Genomic DNA, 21,580 nt, shown 5'->3' on the forward strand with positions numbered 1-21,580 from the left:
AAGTTTCATTCACTCATAAAACAGCAACAACAATCAAAAGTGTAGTAATAACAGAAATTAATTAGAAAATGCTAAAAGTTCCTGTTAACAATAAGAAATATATACAATAGAAATGAAAAAAAAATTGGCATTAGATATAATTTCTAAAAGAGATAAATAGCCAGGTTTGATGGCACATGTCTCTAATCCCAAGAGGGGGACAGCTGAGGCAAAAGGATTAGAAATTGGAGGCCAGTCTAATGAACTTAGAAAGATCCTGGGTCACAATAAAAAATAAAAAGGACTGGGATGTAGTTCAGAGGGTAAAACAGCCCTCGGTGACATCTCTGTTGAGAGAGAGAGAGAGAGAGAGAGAGAGAGAGAGAGAGAGAGAGAGAGAGAGAAAGAGAGAGAAATCAAGATTTGAAATGTACATTTGTCCTTGGGATGTGGCAAACAGTAAAACACCTGCCATGCTTGTGCAAGATCTTGGATTGGATCACAAGTACTGCACACACACACACAAATTCACATTGAATTACATATGTATAGTAAAAACTTGGCAACTTTACAATAGTTGTTGATATATAGACATAATTTTCTTATATATTAATCACAAATTATAAATATGCAAAAAGGAAAAAAAGATGATGATTGTATACATTTAGCCACAGTATATTCATGTAAATGTAAGTTTAACTCATAATGAAAAATCCATGTTTTTTTGAAGAGTCATCAGTTCAAAAAGACAATTATTTTATATAGAATATAATTTTAAAATTTTAAATGTAAAATATTTATTGTGTATAGAACATAAGCTTGATCTCCCTGCTGATTAGTGTGCTCAGTCTCACACAGTCCTCTGTCCTCTTTATTTTACTTAGAAACCACCAAGGTGCTTTGTACAGTAATTAGATAATTTTACTTACTTATCACAGAGGCATAGAATTTTCAATATTTTTGCAACTTGACTTTGTTCTTTTCCTTTTTCATCCATTTTACAATTCACTGGGAATATGTTTAAATTTTGATCCTTTGCTTAGTATTTTTTCTCGACTCTTCTTCTTATAAATGTTGCCTTTCCCAGGATATTGAGACTGATATTTAGCTAATGAATTCCTAGTTTCATTTTAAACTTATCATTTAATAGTGTGATTTCTTTTTAACCTCAACTTAGACACATTTTTCAGGTTTACTGATATAATTAGTATACTTGTGTGTATGTGTGTGTATGTGTTTGTGTGTGGTGCTGGGGATTGAACCAAGGGCCTTGTGCATGTGAGGTATGCACTCCACCAACTGAGGTATATTTCCAGCCCTAATTACTATACATATTTAAGGTATACACTCTTATCTTTTGACACAGGAATACATTCATAAAATTAGCTAAATAATCAATTAATTTATCCGTTAGCCCAAAGCATTTTCTAATGTCCCTAGAAAGTCTCTCCTTTATACTCTTCCCTACCAACTTTCATGAAATGAATTTGATCTAATTTAACAAGGCAAATACTGGACCAACATTAAAACTATACAGATCAATGAATTATTACAAAGGGAACATACTACTTAACTACTTCTTTTATCAAGAAATGGAATATTAATGATGCTACAGAAAATACCTTCATGTCTTCTTGCTTGTACTATATCCTCCAGTCTCCCTAGGCATAATTACAACTGTTTTGTTCCAACTAGTTTTTTTAAGTATTATTATTTTAAATAATAAAACATAAAACATAAGTGGGACCACTTATTTATTTACTTATTAAAAAACAGATAGAATATGGTAGCTCACTATGTAAGAAACCAAACCTGTCACAAATCATGCATGATGTTTTGCTGCTGGAGCAAATCTGAGGGTGATCCAGGAGTCAGAATAAAGAGGGGAAGCTCAAAATTTCAGGATTGGGGCATTAAGTGTTCAGTTATGAGGAGTTACCTGAGTATAAGGATTGGTGGGATGGGTTGAAGAAAAAAAGAGTGGGTTCGGGTTTCTAGAGACTAGCTGGGGAAGCTCAGATGGAACTGGTCAGGAAATGGAGCAACAGCAGATTTAAGTTGGGTGAGCAATGCTTGGAGAGGAAGAAATTACAAGTCTTCAGGGAAAAAAGAGAGTGTGGCATCTCTAGTAGAGCTCTAAGAGAGAGGCAGGTGTGTGGCATTCTTGTTTGATCACACCATTAAGTGCTGGTTTTCAGGAATTTTCAAATATGAGGCCAGTGACATAAGTATTATGTTGTCACAATATTTCTTGTCTTCTCCCACTTGGGACCCACCTTTTTTCTCATCTCTGCATCTTGTACACCCTCAGCAGTTTCTTCTTCCTTCTCAGATCTCCTACTCCTTTGACACTTTTCCTTCTACTCTGACCAGTTTGCCTTTTCTTTCAGTGTCTCCTCCTTCAGATCCTTGATTCTCAACTATGTCAGTTCCTTTGCTTTTCTCTGACATTTTTGTGGGACTGAGCATAGGCTCATGAGAATCTTGGTTACCTGGTCCCTGATTTAGGGGGCCTGGACTGTGGAATGTGGTGGCAGATACAGTCTATTTTGGTGGTGAAATCAGCGGTGCCAGCCACCTTTTGGAATATTCTAAGAATATTTTGGTGTCAAAGAGTAGAATTGATGACCCATAAGGAACGCCTATGTTGGTAGTACCAAACCAATTTTTAAAGTGGCTCTAAAATTTTGCATGGCAAACAGAAGGGTGTGACAATTCCAATCAATTTACATGTTTGTAATTTTTTTGAAAGAGAGAGAGAGAGAGAGAGAGAGAGAGAGAGAGAGAGAGAGAGAGAGAGAGAGAGAAATTTTTTAATATTTATTTTTCGGCAGACACAACATCTTTGTTTGTATGTGGTGCTGAGGATCGAACCAGGGCCGCACGCATGCCAGGCGAGCGTGCTACCGCTTGAGCCACATCCCCAGCCCTACATGATTGTAATTTTTAATCTTTTTTTCTTAGATCTTTTGCTTTTCTATTTCATGTTTTCTTTCCTGATGTGTGCAATAGTGAATTGACTTTAGTATTAACTTCTCTTAGTAGTAATGATTTATACTCCTATTTGTATACTTATGTGGCAGTTGAATATTTTCTCCTTTGTCAAGTGCAGTTTGAAATATTTTGACTGACTTTACTCTTTTGGTGTGTCACAAATATAATATCTCATTCATTCTGTCATATCAACTTTTTGCTATATATGTACTCTGCAAACATCTTCTCCCTCATTATGTTTTAGATTTGAACACTGGGTGTTCATTAATCTAAAATTTTTAAAAATTGCTTTCAGATATTAAAATCCATGGAAATTTACAGGAAATTGTCTTAAAAATTGAGTAACAGAGATAATTGAAATATGTAGACTCAGTGACTTAGTGAGGTCCTGACAAAAATCAATTTGGAAAACAATTGGGGATCTAGCTCAGTAATACACCACTGGGTTTTTCCCTGGAACCGATGAAACAAACACACAAACCTTATGAAGCCAGTGTATGATGGATATGAAACCCAAAAGTTAAAAGTAAATTCTCACTGTGTAATTTGCAAATATGAATCTGTCATTGATATTATTGTCATTTATAATTAATGTAACATTATTCAACATTAAATACTTATGCCCCCTTGTATGGCCAGGTCTTCTTGCACATAGAAAGTGCTGTCTGAGAATAAATATAACCAAGATCCTATCAATCTTGGGTCCTGCAGCCTGAGTTCAAATTGTCTCACCTGACATTCAGGGGCAGCGAGGTCTGAGTTTGGAATTTTTTTCTATTCAGCTAAAAAATATTCAATCTGAAGTGAGTGGGGTGATAATTATTCTATTAGAGGAAAAAAAAAAGAAAGAATAGAGGATTGCTGCAGTCCGGCTGCAGCAAAATAACCGGGGGGTGACGAATAACTTGTGTACGTTGATACAGCAGGAGTGGGAGCCGTTTATTGCAGGACAGGAGCAGTATTTATACATTCCACACAGCTTATCTAATTAGCATAAACTAGATACAGCAGTCAACCAATAAGGAATCTCTACACTTAATGGCTCGCTTTTGTTACTTCTCAAACCACTCCCTCTGGCATTTTGCCAGACACCATCCAGACTTGTTTACGAACTCTAACATTCCCCTGGCAAAATGCCAGGTGTTATTTTTGACTTGTTTACAGACTCTAACAGAGGATGGGTTTGAAAACCTGGAAGACAATTATTTCAGTCTCAGGCTATTCTCTGGATCCATGTTCAGGTTTTGTGATGCATGGGTGGCTCTGTCTCAGGCCCTTTAACTCTGACTTTCAAGGGCTAGAGTCTTTTTATAAATAATAAGTCTGCAGGGCTGGGCATTAGAAAACAGAAGACAGGGTCTTAGTGAATGTAGTCAGAATTAATTGTGGGAACCTGTGATTTCCTGAGATCAGCTTTGTTTTGTTTTGTTTTGGTTTGGTTTTGTACCAAACTCAGTGGCACTCAACCACTGAGCAATAGTCCCAGCCCTTTTTTTGTATTTTATTTAGAGACAAGGTCTCACTGAGTTACTTAGCACCTGGTGTTTTCAGGGGCTGGTTTTGAACTCTCAATTCTCCTGCCTTAGTATCCTGAGTGGCTTGGATTATAGGGGGTGTGCCATCCTGCCTGACCTGAGGTCAACTTTGTCATCTGTTAACCCTAGTCCAAATTTGATAGAACTCAATATCAATGAGCCTGTCACCTCTGGCCCACATAATGAGGTTGATATTCAGGATACTATATTTTTGTTCTGTGCCAGATTGGTGACCTCAGGCTGGCCTGAAACTAACTCTGTACCTTCCTTTCCATGCACCTTCAGAGTGGATGTTAAGGAGAGGGTCATGATATGAGAATTCTGACTGAGGTAAATAATTCATATTTCGGGGCTGGGGATGTGGCTCAAGCAGTAATGTGCTCACCTGGCATGTGCGGGGTGCTGGGTTCAATCCTCAGCACCACATAAAATAAAATAAAGATGTTGTGTCCACCAAAAACTGAAAAATAATAAATATTAAAAAATTCTCTCTCTCTCTCTAAAAAAAAAATAAATTCATATTTGGGAGTAGCTGTTGTCATGGGGTTTTCAGTTTCTCTTTTCTTCTCAAGTGTTACCTATTTTTTTAGTGCATTTTCCAAGTGTATGGTAAGCATGATTTTTCTACAAGTCATCTTGTAGTGGCACCCCCTTTCTCCACAGAAAAATCTTAACTGGGATTCTCCAGAAATCTTCACCATGGCTGATTTTAGAATTGTCAGCAAAAGAGTCTCTACAAAAGAGTTCAGTGTAGGTAAACTTCCTATTTTCATGTCACCCTGTTTTACTTGGCCACTGGCCAGAAAGAAATCAGCAATCTAGGTGCTGGACATCTCCTTACTAGTTTTTCACAAACATGTATTCAGTATAGTAGTTGTAGAAATATGTAAACAAGGCTTTGAGGTGGGACTTCACAGAGATGTCTACATTTCTAAGGTAAGAGAAGTTACCACTGGGCTCCATGGTAACAGCTGGCAGGGGGAGGATAGAAAGGGGAGAAGAAGATTTCCCCTTCTCATGTGTTGTCCTTGAAGGGTTAACTTGCCTAGAACAGTGAAAGAAAAGCTGCTTTATGTGAACTTTTTCAGACTGGAAACTTCTGAGTTCTTCCCCTGATATGCTGGGTATAAAATTCTGAAACTATCTGAACTCAGGGTTCAGTGGATTGATTGATTACAGCAAAAGCTGTGCCCTCTTAACCTGGCTGCAGCCAAATAAAACTGTTTTCTGCTATCTCTGGTGCCTTTCCTCATCTGTCCCTACAACAATCTTTTCTCAGCTAATTCATTATATTATGAAGTATGCTTCCCTGTGGAACATTTCAAATAACACAGCATGCTAATTCACCTTTTTCTCTGAGATAACATTAATAAAAAGTGTGTGTATGTGTGTGTGTGTGTGTGTGTGTGTGTGTGTACTTTCATGTGACAGGAAAGAGGATTATAACATGAAACTCTATAAAAAGTATTTGTACCTAATGCCAGGTATGAAGATGCATGTCTATAATCCCAGCATTTTAGTTGGCTGAGGCAGAAGGCTCACAAGTTTGAGAATAAAAAAATAAAAACAGGGGAATGTTGCTTAGTGGTTAAGCACTTCTAAATTCAATCCTTGGTACTAAAATAAAATATCTTTGAGCCTCTCATTTATTTGTCTTTTATAAGCATAGAAAGCAAGCTTGGGGCCCCCTTAAGAAACTTTAGAGTGTGATGTCTCTTCAGTATCTGCCATGCCTTTGACTGGTTGTGGGTGTAAGAATTGCATGAAGCTGACCCAAGATACCCAGAGCTGCCATGTTTGTTGAATAACCTAGAGAATACCAGCCTGTGTATAATCATCCCTTCTTACAGAGCAGCTTGAGATTGAAGCACCTTGTTGGACTTGCTGGATTTTCTACAGATTACAGGAATATGCTGTATAGGTTTCATCTAAATAGATCAATATTGGAATATTGATATTATTTTTCACAGATGTTTGGTTCAGGTCCCCCAGAAACACATTTCTGGTCAGCCACATAGATTCTGGAACTGAAGAGAAAGGCAGAGATAATCTGTATCTTCTTTCCTCTTATCCATCTAGGGAAGATAGATGATAATGTGCCATAATTTGAAAGGAGAATAAACTATGTCAAAGAATTAGAAAAAAATCCTAGTGTGTTTCTGCAGAAGTCTTCAAGGCAAAACTCACTACATGCAGATTGGAAGACATAGTGTAGTGTCTCAAGATTTTGATGGTCACAGATTATTTAAGCAAATAGGATAGCAGATGCAGAAATTCTCATTTTAGTCTAACATGCTCATTAGCTATAAAATATAATTTATCACTAATATTTGAAAGATAAAAAATGTTTCCAAAGAGGAAATATATAGAATAAAATTATATTCAAACTAAGGTCAAATTTTGAGCCTGAACATCACTGATGGATGGTTAAATTAGTTCTTAATTCTATCTATGGCTATAATTTTCATTGTTGTGGAGCTATTTCTAGACTGTCAGATTAGACAAATTCAGGTATGGGTAATAAGTGCCACTTCTTTTTTCTAACTATGTATTGCAATATTGGGAAATCATCAAATATAAGATATAGATGCATTGCAAAATTTAGTCTGTCAAGGGCTTCTTTTCAAAGGGAAGAGCAAAAAAGAAGGTGAATGGATCAAAGGAGGGTAGAACATTGATATCTTGCTGGTCATATATCATAGGACATTCCTGTAATCACAACTGCCTAGAGATTGAGTCAGAAAGCTCACAAGTTTATGCATAGTGAAGCAACTTAGTAAGACCCTGTCTCAAAAGGAAAAAATATATTTAAAGGTCTAGGAATGTACCTCAGTTGTAGAATGCCCCACTACCACAAAAATAAATAAAAATTCCAAATGAAAGACTCTTTTACCCTGAAGCCATCCAAAGCTTAGGAGTTTTTTTTTTAAATGGTGTGTATGTTGGTTTGGGCTGCCATAAGATGGCTCAATGTTCTAAGGTTTGTACATAGGGGTGAGAATTAAGCTACATTTTGTCACAAGTATTATGTTTTGAGCACTGAGTATAAAAGTGTTCAACTAAATGTTTTTGATGGAGTAAAATGGGAATATGCAGAGTGAATAACTGAATCACCATATATAAAGTAGTGACGATCTTCTAAATCATAATGGGAAGGGGGCTCTTCACTGTTGCAGCAGAACACCAAAATTTGAGGTAATATCCTCAACCAGCTATTTCCTAAAATGGCCTATACAGTGTCCCATCTTCTCCTGATATTTTTCATGTTCTATGCATGTTTTCTATTGCCACCTTCCTGATTTATGTATTTTATAAGAACCTGGTATACATAAGTGTGCTCTTTTGTTCCATGAGTAGTTCTATCAGTTTATATAACTTAGGAGTGCAGTTGTAGAGACCCCCAATTTACAGAAAACTGATCATAAATATAGGTGTTATTCTGGGGCTTGCAACTGGCATTTCAAGTTAGTAAAATTCTATACTAGTGAACCACAAAGTTGTGGCATCTGTACTAAGGGGTATCAGGATTGAATTATAGGACAACTATTTGTTGGAACATTGGTTGTTTTGCAAATTTGGTATCAAAATTGTTACAGAGTATATGTGATGGCACACACTGTAATCCCAGTGATGTTGGAGAATGAGGCAGGAAATCAAGGCCAGTCTCAGTAATTTAGAAAGGCCCTAAGCAACATTGTGAGTCTCTGTCTCAAAAAAAAAAAATTAGAAGTTCTGTAAATGCATCTCAGTGTTAGAGTGCCCCTGGGTTAAACCCCTAATTTAAAAAATGCTGTTACAGAAAAAAGACATCACAGATCATAATCTTGAACAAACTCTAGATGTGTGTTCATTCACTAGTGAAAATTGAGACCCTGGAAGAGGCAGTATTTCTACACAGTCAAGGAGGCATTTAGAGTGCCAGAACCTTTCAGATTTTTTTCCCCTTATTTGCTTAGTATTCCCTCACACCCTACTTCAAAATGAACCATGTAGGGATACAGTTTCACAGTGAGAATGGTTCTCCAAATCTGGGAAGATTTAACGTGATGTGTCAATTTCCTTGGGAAATGTGGATTTAATAGTCTATTCACTTAATTTTCTGTTCTACTTTTTATTTTGTTAAAACTTTATGCCATATAATTCATATATAGAATACGATTGCCAAATTCCTAAGTGTTTGTAGTAATTTGATAGTTAAAATTTTTATTTTATTGTTTGAAAAATGAGTTGTGATATAATGGTCTGAAGAAGTAAGAATATTTTTAAAAATAAAGTACATATTTTATGGTATGATTAAAAAGTGAGAATATAGACAACTTTGGAGATTGCCATTCAAATAAATATGTGGGCAGTTGGAAGTTTTAAAGTGTCTCATTGATCTCATATATCTTGTCACACAGAGTGACCACTGTCCTATGAGGTTTTTTTTTTTTTTACTATGTATATCTCAAGCATCACTGCTTTGTTTGTATGTGCTTCTTTTGAATAAGCAATAACTTACTGCAACTGTTATTTATCCATTAGGATTATGTTGGAATTTTTTTCCAGTTTTTTGCTTCAGTGTTTTGCTTCACATGTGCTGCTTTCTGGGTTTATTTATTTACCAATTTTTACTGCTTATAACTAATTATTGGGGATGGGAATATAGCTCAATTGGTATTGTGCTTGCCTTGCATGCACAAGGCCCTGGCTTCAATTCCCAGCACCACAAACTATCATATTGAATGATTGAGGTCACTCCCCTATGTGAGAGCCAGCACTTCTAAATCTCATTACAAGTTGTGTCAAATTAAAAACTGTGTCAGTGATCATATGGTTGATGTGATATGTGTTTACTCATTTTTATTTCAGGAACCATTGACATTCAGGGAGGTGGCCATTGATTTATCTGAAGAGGAATGGAAATGCCTGGACCCTGCTCAGCAGACTTTATATGGAAATGTGATGTTAGAGATTTGTAGAAACCTGGTCTTTGTGGGTGAGCCTAAATTTCTCTCAGAATTCCTAATTCACCACCAATATTTCATTTTCTTCCTTTGTAGAATATTTCTTGGCAGCTTCTATTCTGCATGAAAATGTATCATATTCTTATTTTTAGGATGAAGATTGGGCATTTGTTTATGTACAAAAAATGTGAAAGATTTTTCTTTTATTGTATAACCTATCTTTGCAAAGTAGTGCTGACAATCTGGAGGTTGAAAATGGTTCTGAAGTATTTTAGTGTTTCTGTCCAAAAAGAAACATTTGGAAAAATAATTGTGTAGAATGTTTTATGGTATCTTCTCTTTTTTACTTCCTATTGAGGATATCATGAAGAAACATCAGTAGTTATAAGAAAATAACAAATGAGGTATATTTCATTTTCCATCAAACATGTCTTGCTGTCTTTAAGTCATCCTTGGTCACTTTTCTGTCCCCAAAGCAATAACCTTGGAATTTGAAGAGAAAAGTGACAGAAGCCCTATATCCATGTGGATAGTAATCAATGAAGCAAAGAATATAGATAAATTGTCCAAATTTCAAAAAAGAAGTCACATCTTAAAATGATGAGAAGCTAAAATCCAGCAGAAATTATTTTTCCACACCTAGGTTTCTTTCTCTTGCATTCATTAAAGAGTATACCCTGCCCTATATTTACTATGCTTCCCAATTCTTTAAGCTCCATCTTGTGTTTTCTAGTGATCTCTCTACATTCAAATTAACAAAGTATTCCCTAATCCCTGTGAGGATTTGCATAATCTGACAGATGTTTATTTATCTTGGGGGGCTCTCCAGGAAACAAGTGCATATTTCTGAATATCTCTAGGTTAAAATATTGTAATGTGATAGTAGGAGCAAATGTGACTCCATTTTATTTTATGATTTCATCCTGTAAAACAACCATGCCAAGTAGAAGAGTCATGACTGGGGCAAGATGTTCTTTTCTTTTTGCTATAGAAACCTCTAAGAACACGGAACTACCTCATAGGGCATTGTTTCTGTAACTAGGGTAACGGGGCTCTCTTTCTGTAACTGGGGTGACTGGGCTAACTGTGATTGGTTAGGCTTCCCTCCGCTTGACTGCAATGTCCCGCTTCTGTAACCTGTCTTGCTTGCATTGGCTAGACCCCCTGAACATCCCTTTTGCAGTTTTCGGGCTTATAAGGAGTGCCCTTGCAATTGTTCGGGGCTGATCAGGGGAACAGCTTTATGTTCTGGTCAGCCACCACCGGTGTGCTTCAATAAAGGCTTGATTCGATTATACGTGAGTGGTCTGGAAGTCAGTTTATGCAACCCTGGGACAAAGCTTTAACTATAACAGTAATGTATTAATATCTTAGAAGAGTTTCTTTAATATAATTTAAAAATTAATTCATATTTTTTTTCATCAAAGCTTTTTATGAATGCTTATACTGGATTTTATGTAAAATTTTCTGCCATATAATGAATAGCGGTGATTCACAATGCCTGCTCCTGTGGCTATAAAATTATAGCTGATAAATATGGTTTAAATAAGGATTTCTAGGGCTGGGGCTGTAGATCAGTGGCAGAGGGCTTGCCTCCCACATGTGAGGCACTGGATTTGATCCTTAGTACCACTTTAAAAAAAAAGAAATAAAATAATGACATCCTGTCAATCTATAACTGCAATTTTTTAAAAGAAGGATTTCTAAAGTAATGCAGAATTTTGTTATGCAGAATTTTGTGGGTTACATTTTCTCTAATTCTTGTGTCTCTTTTTGAATTGCACTGTTTGGAGTAGCTTCAGTGTTGTTCAGTAGGTTTTCTCACATCACTCAATGTTCTTTCTGTTTTTACACCTATATATTTTAATTGAATAGAAATTCTCACTTGAGGACTATATTGGGTGAAATTAAATTGTATTTGAACCATATGTCCATTTTTAATATAGTTATATATGCTCTTACTTACATGTATAAATATTACCCCTGCTTTGTTTATGATTTGTATATAGTGCCTTGATTGTTTACTCTGTTCATGTGATCATTCATATAATTTATCTAAATTTCATTGTATAAATGTATACATATAGGCATATGTTTGTATACTGAGAATTGAACTCAGGGGTGCTATAATACTGAGCTAAATCTCCATCCCCTTTTTCCTTTTATTTTGAAACAGATTCTTACTAAGTGGCTGAAGATTAATTTGCAATTATCTGCCTCAGACTTTCAAGTAGCTAGAATTACTAGCACATTCACCATCTCTATATAGATGAATCTATTTTCTAGTACTAAGACTTTCACATTTTAAAGATAAAGATTTTCAGAATTCTGTGTATCTTTTTAATATTGTCAAATTTTAGTCGTGATCAAAACCATTCTTACTTAAACTTACTGTCTTATACATTTTAAATGTACTGTTCACTATTATTGATTCAAATTGTTTTGTAACATACAAAGTTTGTATCACATAAATGTAAAATTCATTTTTCCCCAAACAAATGCTCATTCGTCTCTCACCTTTCCATCCCTGATGCACTCATTTCAGGCTGTATGTTTGGCTACATTAGATATCTTATATGTAGAATCACAGGGTACTTGTTTTTTTGTGAATGACTTATTTCTCTTAGCGTACTATCCTAAAGGTTAATCATTGTAGGTATTATATAATTTCTTATCTTTTTAAAGTTTGAAAACTTTTTTTTTGCACTGGGAATTAAACTCAGGGACACTTCAAACACTGAGCTGCCTCACCAGACTTGTTTTTTTAAAAAATTATTTAGAGACAGGGTCCCACTGAGTTGCTTAGGGTCTCACCATTTTTAAAAACATATATATTTATTTTTTTTAGGTGTAGTTGGACACAATGCCTTTATTTATTTATTTATTTATATGTGGTGCTGAGGATTGAACCCAGGGCCTCACATTGTTAAGCGAGTGCTCTACCACTGAGCTACAACCCCAGCCCCAGGACCTCACAATTTTTGAGGCTGGCTTTGAACTTGTGATTCTCCTGTCTTGGCCTCCTGAAGTCCTGGGATTATGGGTGGGCACCACTGCTCCTGGCAAAGTTTGAAAACTTTTCATGGTTCATTCCAAATTGCCTTTGTGCACTCATGAGAAAGGATATTTGATTGGCTTTCCACATTGTCTCTATTGAATGTTGTAATGAGCATAGATCTGTAAATATATTTTGATTTGACAATCAAATTGAGGGCTTATTGTTGTACTTTCAGTTTTGTTACATATATCTTCCTCATCAATATGTTTAGTTATTTATGTAACCTGGATACTACACAAAATTTTTGTTCTGAAAAAATAATGTTGAACATCTGATAGGTATTATATGGTCTTCTTAGATTGCTTTGGATGCTATAGAAACATTACATCAGGGTGCTTAACCTCTGAGCTACTACATCCACAGCCCTTCTTTTTTGGGTACTGGGGATTGACTCAGGGACACTTGCCCTCTGAGCCACATCCCAAGCCTTATTTTGTATTTTATTTAGAGACATGGTCTCAGTGAGTTGTTTAGCGCCTCACTTTTCTGAGGTTGGCATTGAACTCATGATCCTTCTGTCTCAGCCTCCCACACTGCTGGGATGATAGGATTGTGCTACCATGCCTGGCCATAAGCCCTTGTTATTTTTTATTTTGAGACTGCTTCTTGCTGAATTGCTTAGACCCTTGCTAAGTTGCTGGATATGGCTTTGAACTCATTCTTATGAATTTTTGGTTATCACTTCCACTTTTGATTTTAAACTAATTACCTTATGTTAGAAAGGAATTTCAATATTTTTAATAACTGTTATTATTTGTTTTAAGCTTTAAACCTGGTCTCCTTTGGATAACATTTTATTAACTATTGAGAAGATTGCCTCTTTAGCCATATTTAGTTTATAATACTTTTTGAAGTTTTCTAATCCCTGAGTACTATTCCAATGCTATTTTGATTCTTTGCATTTATTGGGAATGGATGTCTCCTACTATTACTTTGTTACTTTCAATGATGATGAGTTCTTTCAGTGTTTCCTATCTTTGTGAAATACGATTTGAGTTACACATATATTTACTACTACTGTATTCCAGAGATTGGCCACATTTATCTTTATATAATATTCTACTATGTCTCTGATTATTTTCATGTAATTATTACCATCTTTGAAATTTTGAATGTAATATTTCTTTCATCCTTTTGTTTTTGGTCTATTTGTGACTTTTGATCTAAAGACAATCTTCTGTAGATTTAGTTCTGACATAATTAACATTTTTATGTTTAATCTTGTTAGTCATGTTTGTATTCTTCTTAGTGTTTCATAATAGTTTATTTGTGCTTAAATTACTGATGACGAAGAACTTAGCTACTGTAACTTTGCAAGTTTTGTTGATTTCTTACAGTTTTGTGTACTAATTTTTTAAAAAACTGCTTTAATTTGTGGTTTATAGGTTTTTATGGTGTTATTTTGATTCTTCCATATTTCCTTTTTTATCTTCTCTATTTTGTCATTACATTCAGATTATATAAAAGTACTTATGGGGGCTGAATTTTTGGCTCTGTGGTAGAGCACTTGTTTAGCATGTGTGAGGCCCTGAGTTTGATCCTCAGCACCACATATAAATAAATAAAATAAAGGTATTTTGTCCATCTACAACTAAAAAATTTTCTAAAAAGTGATAGTGTACTTAAAAAGTACTTAAAAACAGTAGAATGAATTGAAAATAACTTTCCAATGTTCACATATAAATATACCACCAGTGTAACTTCATATCATATACAACCAAGGAATGGGTACTTATACTTCACATATATTTGATATGTCAAGATACATTCTGCTGTCATGTATAACTAAAAATAACAACAAAAAGAATTAAAGTACTTAGTTTGCACTCCATTTTAAACTGACCTAACTTTGGTTTTCTAAAGCAATCATTGTCTTAACATATCTTCTTATAATTTGTTATTTTTTTAAAGAGAGAGAGATAGAGAGAGAGAGAGAGAGAGAGAGAGAGAGAGAGAGAATTTTTTAATATTTATTTTTTAGTTTTCGGCAGACACAACATCTCTCTTTGTATGTGGTGCTGAGGGTCGAACCTGGGCCACACGCATGCCAGGCGAGTGTGCTACCACTTGAGCCACATCCCCAGACCTTATAATTTGTTATTGATGTCAAGCTGCTTTTATTATTTATACCTATTAGTAAAGGTTTGTGATAGTTTTTTATGCTTTATCCTTTCAAATTCCATAGTAGGTTTAAATGTTTTATGTACCACAATGACAATAAAATAGAATTTATACTTGTATATATTTTGCTTTTCCACAAAAGCTTTCAAATATTATATGATTTGTATTGCTGTGCATATTTATTTTCTTGGAAGGATTCCACTTAGTATTTCTCTTAGACCAGGTCTAGAAGTGAGGAAATTTTTGAGCATTTATATACCTTGAAAGCCTATGTTTTTCTTAATGTTCAAAAAGTAGTATTGGTGGATATAGTATTCTAGGTAGACTTTTTTTTTCTTTCAGTCCATATGACTATATACTCCAATTCCTTTCTGGAAGTCTTCTGCTAAGAAATTAATTATTAACCATATAGGAGTATCTTTGTAAATGAAATCTCTATTTTTCTTATTCCTACCAAAATTTTTTTCATGAAGAATTCTAAAAGTGTTCTTATAAATTCTTTTAAATTTTTTTTAATATCTCCATTTTATTTTTATGTGGTACTGAGAATCAAACCCAGTGCCTTTCACATGCTACGTGAGCATGCTACCACTTGAGCCACATCCCCAGCCCTAAAAGTGTCCTTATAAATTTTTTACCTTAAATCTTTTAATTGATTGTCTAACATTGGATATCATTTCCTCCTACCATTTCTAATTTATCACATTGTTTCTTTCTTCATCTTCTTCTTTTAAAAATCTTATTGGTTTTGTTTTGGTGGGGTCTTTTTTTTTTTTTTTTTTTTTGAACTGGAGGTCAAACCCAGGGCTTTGTGAATGCAAGGCAGATGCTTTGCCAGCCCCAGACATTGTTTCTTAAAAAAATATTCCTAGTATAGTTCTACTTTTTCTATTGCTATGTTTTTTTTTCTGATTTTTATTCAGTTTTCTCCATTGCTAATTAGTTCATTAAACATCTTTTGAGTGGTTATTTGGCATTTCTTAGATGATTAATAACTTTCAATTTCTTAACTCTCACTTACTAGTGTTATATTATATCTTTCCTTGAGGCAACTTTCCCCTTTTTTGCATGTTCTGTTATTTTTATTGTGATTTTTTTCACTTAAAATACAGCATAATGGTAATTTTGGAAAATGTTTGGAAGTAACTAACTAAACAAAATTAGGTCAGGATCAATGATATATAACTGTATTGTTTGGGAAGCTGTGACAGTAAGATTGTAAGTTTGAAATGAGCTTTAGCATCTTTGTGATATCCTACATTAAACAAAAGAATACATATAGAAAGTTCTATTGATGTAGTTCAGTGGTAAAACACTCCTATGTTCAATCCTAAGTAACACTCACCACAAGGGAACATAAAGTATATATGGGATAAAGTCATTTTCTGCAACATTTTATTTGTGTGTGTTGCTAGGAATGGAACCCAGGACTTTGTGCATGTGAGGCAAGCACTCTACCAACTGAGCTATATCCCCAGCCAAGTCCTGCAACATTTGAGTCAGATGTGGAATCTGAAAAAGTTGAACTGAGAGGCTGTGAATTGACATTGTTGTGGTAACACAGTCACTTTGAGTTTGTTCTTATTTGTGGTGCTTTGAATTTGCAAGATGATTTTTGAAGTTCTCAAAAATATTGTTGTAAATTTCTTATATTTCTTGAGTAAGAATGGCCTTAGATTATACTGTTCTCTGGTTATTCCCCCCTTTGATAAAATTTTATATATTTACATAATATAGTAAGTGGATAATTTGTTATTTTAATTTCTTTCAGGTATGTCTTCTCATCAAAACCCAGAATTTTTAGGAGAGCAGGAAATAAAATATTTTTTGCAAAACTTGATTAAGAGAAGGTATGGAATCTATATTTAGTTTTAAACAAGGAATGGAAAATTGTGGAGAGGGAAATTCAGAAAATTTGTCTTAATGAACAAAACAAATGCATGACAATTATTTATAATGAAAATTACACTGTCATCAGGTTACATTATTACATAAGGCTGACTTCTCAACTTATGCCAGTCACTTTTTGTTTGGATAATACTTTCAATTACATAATTGTAATTATATAATTTTCACTATTCAGTACTTTGTGTAAAACCAGTCACAATACACAGATTTTTAAATACAACAAGATGTATGAAAATAGATATATGTTCAAAGCTTACAGGCTCTTATGAAGCTGTGTCTTAAAAATGCCTTTAGGAAAATATTCAACCAGTTTTCTCAGCTTTAAAAATATGATTAAAATAGATAAACATTTTAATGAAAGAAATCAAAACAGTGATAAAATACTAATTAATCAGTTATGTTTTAAAATTTTTAGTGATCTCTACATGAGTGAACGTTAGATAAAAGTCTGCAGATTATTAATATAAATATTTATTTCTAATTTTAATTACCTTACAAGTTGTGTGATGTACTTTCAACACTATTTAAGACTCATACTTTAGCAGAATCACTTTATATCATAGTGTGGACTGTACCCCACCAGGGTAGTTTTCTGCTCAGAAGGTGATGAGTCTCCTGAGAAGATGAAATAATTATTAAAGAAAGAAGAGACAGAGCCAAAAATTAGTTTCAAAGAGGTGCAGCACCTCATAGATTCCCTAGTCCACATAGGAACTGAAACACATGACTAGAAAATGGCTAGTTCTTTATTTATAGGAGAGTACATCAATGGCAGGGATAAGATTACAGTGGAAGGGGCTGGGGATGTGGCTCAAGCGGTAGCATGCTCGCCTGGCATGCGCATGGCGCTGGGTTGGATCCTCAGCACTACGTACAAATAAAGATGTTGTGTCCCCTGAAAACTAAAAAAATGAGTATTGAAAAAAATATTCTCTCTCTCTCTCTCTCTCAGAAAATAAAATAAAATAAAGATTACAGTGGAAGAGGTCTTGCTGTAGACAGGTTGATTGGCATCCTTGGAAGATACACCCATCTCTCAGAGGCTATGTGGCTATGTGTCTCCAATGGCTCATTCCATCTCCAGTGCAGTGCTGAACTTACACAGAGCTAGGTAGGATATCACATGTACTGGGCAGTCTCTAAACAGCAGTATTGCCACTGTGAGTTCCTAAGATACCAGACTTTCCTGCCTAATGGCTTCCATGTTTTTATTTTACACACACTTCAGAGATGTTTTCCAGCATCTTCGTCTGACATGCACTGCTTCATCTTCCATAGCAACAAGACTCCAAGATGAAATCCAAGAAGATCGGTGCATTTTATGCTTTTGAGTGGGATGAGGTTTGTTCTTATTCATAGCAGCATTATCTTTCCATGTGTCATACCCAGAGACTTCCCGGATCATACACATGTCCCCAGTAAACTTAATACTGTTGCCCTTAGATTTTTCTGAGGCCCTAGTCTGGGCATTCCAAGCCATGTGCAACCAACAAATTCAAAGTGTCTTCTGACTCATTTCAGTGAGCTAATTACATACAGGGATTTTTAACAATAGCCACTTTGATGGTAATTTGAGCTGAAAGTTGAGAAGCCCAGCTGAGATGCAACCCACACTTTGCCCTCATGAGGGCTGCTTCAACTTGTTGTGGCCACAACCATGGCCTGCACCTGCAGAGACCCCTGCCAACCAGAAGAAGGTGCTAGTGGGTCAGAAGTTTGGTGGCATTGCCAGGATGTGGGGCATCTGCTGAGCTGGGGAGAGACAGCTGCACATATGCCAGTCACTTTTGAGAATCTGTGTGCCTTTAAATTATCTGTGTAGCATTTTTGGAATCATATCCTTCCTCTAAAGAATGGGAAATTTGCTATGGAGTCTATTTTATGCTTCAGTGAGTTACTGGAATATTTTGAAATATACCATTGAGTATATATCATACTGGATAAAAGCCACACAAAGGCAAAGAATGTAGCAAAGAATGTCCACAAATATTTCTGTAGATTTTTTTAAAACAAAAGAAGAAGAAATTCTCTAACTATTATCAGTCTGATTGTTACTTTATAAAAAGGATTCAATGAACAGTTTCTCCTTGTGCCAATGCATATAATTTGAATGAATGTGGGAAGATTTGTACTTACCTACTATTGCTTAATCTAAATGTAGATATAGATACCTCTACATTTATGATAAATCTTTCAAGACCTGTAGACAGGTCTCTGCCCTAAGTAAATAGCAATATATATGTTTTGGTGTAAAACAATAAAAATTGTGTGAAACTGATAAAAAGTAATCCTTTTTTAAGTCCTAGGAAACATCTGTGTGATCATTTTAAAAAGCTTTATAAAGATAAAAGTGAGAACATTTTTAATCCATGCTCAAAAAGTATGGAACAAGAAGAAGTATTGAACAAGCTTTCAAGAAAATAATTACAAATATAAGGAATGTAAACAAGCTTTGAATACAACTGAAAGTCTCATTGAATACCAGAGATTTCATACCAAAGAGAAGCCATACAAACGTAAACAATGTGGCAAAGCTTTTACTGTTAGGCAACATCCTATTGTGCACCAGAGAATACACACTGGAGAGAAACCATACAAATGTAAAGAATGTGGCAAAGCTTTTAATCAAAGATCACATGTTACACAACACCAGAGAATTCATACTGGAGAAAAGCCATACAAATGTAAAAAATGTGGCAAAGCCTTTACTTAAAGCTCAAGCCTCATTATTCACCAGAAAATTCATACTGGAGAAAAGCCATACCAATATAAAGAATGTGGGAATGCTTTTACTGTTAGGCAAAACCCTATGTAAAGAATGTGGCAATGGTTTCATTCGAAGATCAGACCTTATTCAACACCACAAAATTCATACTGAGTAAAAGCCATAAAAATGCAAAGAATGTGGGAAAGCTTTTCCTATTAGACAAAGCCTTATTTTTCAGAAAAAAAATCATACTGGATAAAAGCCACACAAAGGCAAAGAATGTAGCAAAGTTTTAAGTATGCTTCAACTGATACCAAGTACCAGATAATTCGTACTTGAGACAATCCTTACAAATCTATAGAATGTAAAAATCATTTGTTGTGAGGTAATTGATCACCTGTTGCAGTGATTCACGTGCAGGTCAGCATGAGAAAGAAAGAAGAAGCAGAGCAAGCAAAGCAGCAGCAGAAAAAAAAGTCCTTTATTGTGTACAGCCATCTTTTTATAGTATTGTGACCAAAGAAGGCAGCCTTCCAGCATCAATAAATCAGGTCTTTCAGCTAATTAAACATAGCACACAGAAGTTTTACTTTCTAATCAGAAGTGACCCCTTCTCATGGCTAATCTACTCTCGGCCCGGAGTATGTTGAACTCTGCTCTTTGTTAAGAACAGATAATAAAATTTTTCTCAGCGCCCTCCTAGCCCACTTGGCAGAACATCCCGTTCGCAGGCAAGTCCTCCCAAGGACAGCAGACACCTCGTTTTCAAGCATGTCCGCTGTTACCTATCTATACCTTGACAGAATATCCTGTTTGCAGGCAGACTCCATCAAGGACAGTAATAGTAATGCAGTCACATCTGATTCTGTACAATCATCAGAGAATTCAAACTGGAAAGAAAACATACAATTGCAAAATAAAAATATTGAAAGTTTTTAATCAAAACTCAACTTTTCTAAAATATCAAAAATATAGCAGTAATTGCCCCACAGATGTAAAAAATGTGACAAAGCTTTTAATGAATGCTCCCAACTTACAAATCTGCACAGATTTAGTATTCAAAATAAGCCCTGTACGTGTCAAGAACATATCAGTGCTTTACTCAAACCTAAAAAAAAATACTACCTAAAAACCAAATACATAAAATGTCTGCATAAAACTCTGTAACATGCATGCCTTACATATCAAGAAAATATTTATTACTGAGGAAAATGTTGATATGTGGGAAGTAGAGCAAAATCACAATGCTCCATACATTTCTGAATATGAGTAATTATCAGAGAGAATATTTGAATTTATAGAGTGTGCAATACTTTTGAATAGTTGCTCAAAATTTACCGGACATTAGTAGTTGATGTGATAGAAATAAGGAACTCCTTAGATATCAGCATAGTACAGACATTATCACTGAGAAGATATTTATTATGAATCAAAAAATTAATAAATACGCTCAAGTCTTGAAACCTTGATAAAAGTATAAATTTCCTCTGGCTAATTATATCAAAGTTGAAGGACAGATTAATGAGATTTTTAAAGAGAGAGAGAGAGAGAGAGAGAGAGAGAGAGAGAGAGAGAGAGAAGAGAGAGAATTTTTTAATGTTTATTTTTCAGTTTTTGGTGGATACATCTTTATTTTATTTTTATGTGGTGCTGAGGATCGAACCCAGCGCCCCATGCATACCAGGTGAGCACGTTACCGCTTGAGCCACATCCCCAGCCCAGATTAATGAGAATTTTTAATCTGTATTTTTCATTGATGTGATGGTGGTGGAGATTAAACTCAGGCTTGTAGCACACTAGACAAATGGTCTACCACTGAATCACATCCCTAGCCATTTTATTCTGTATGTTTTTGAAGACTTTACAACTATATTTCAAATACTCTATTCAGATTGTTGATGAATGTTGTTACCATATAACAGTGACTGTTTTTTTTTTCAATTCACTCTCCAGATACAAAATATGTACCCCAAAAACATGCCCCCAGGGACCCCCCTCTCCCAGTCACACCCTACCTGCCATCAATTATACCTGTGTTCAATTACATTTTATGACAGTTTGTAAGTAACAGAAAAAAGAGATACTGTTTGGTAAATAGTGGGACATTTCTTTTAATTAATTTATGAAGTGTGATTAAATTTCAAATTACTTAAAGACTTTTATCCCCATAAATTACATTTAAATTATTTCTCCTTTTTGTATCTACTGAGAAATGAAGACAGGTATAGGAAACATAGGAACATAATAATCAGCCCAGATTTCTAAATCTTCAATTACTACTTCAGTCAAAAGTATAGAGAGTTTTTGTGAATATATGGTGGTTAAAATCTTT

At 34.9% G+C, this 21,580-nt stretch overlaps 1 long non-coding RNA gene across 2 annotated transcripts in view; it reads left to right on the plus strand.

Moving 5' to 3' along the window:
* Positions 1–20,788, plus strand: part of LOC124078662 (uncharacterized) — a 52,105-nt gene extending 31,317 nt beyond the window's left edge. For both annotated transcript variants that reach the window (XR_006846998.2, XR_006846997.2), the window contains exons 4-6: positions 9,360–9,486; positions 16,405–16,483; positions 17,494–20,788. This is a non-coding gene — a long non-coding RNA (uncharacterized LOC124078662). The remainder of the gene's footprint in view (positions 1–9,359; positions 9,487–16,404; positions 16,484–17,493) is intronic.
* Positions 20,789–21,580: the final 792 nt, after the last annotated feature.

This window comes from Marmota monax, unplaced genomic scaffold, assembly GCF_021218885.2.
Source record: "Marmota monax isolate L192 unplaced genomic scaffold, Marmota_monax_Labrador192_F-V1.1 WCK01_AAM20220418_F8-fsc00009, whole genome shotgun sequence".
Lineage (NCBI taxonomy): Eukaryota > Metazoa > Chordata > Mammalia > Rodentia > Sciuridae > Marmota > Marmota monax.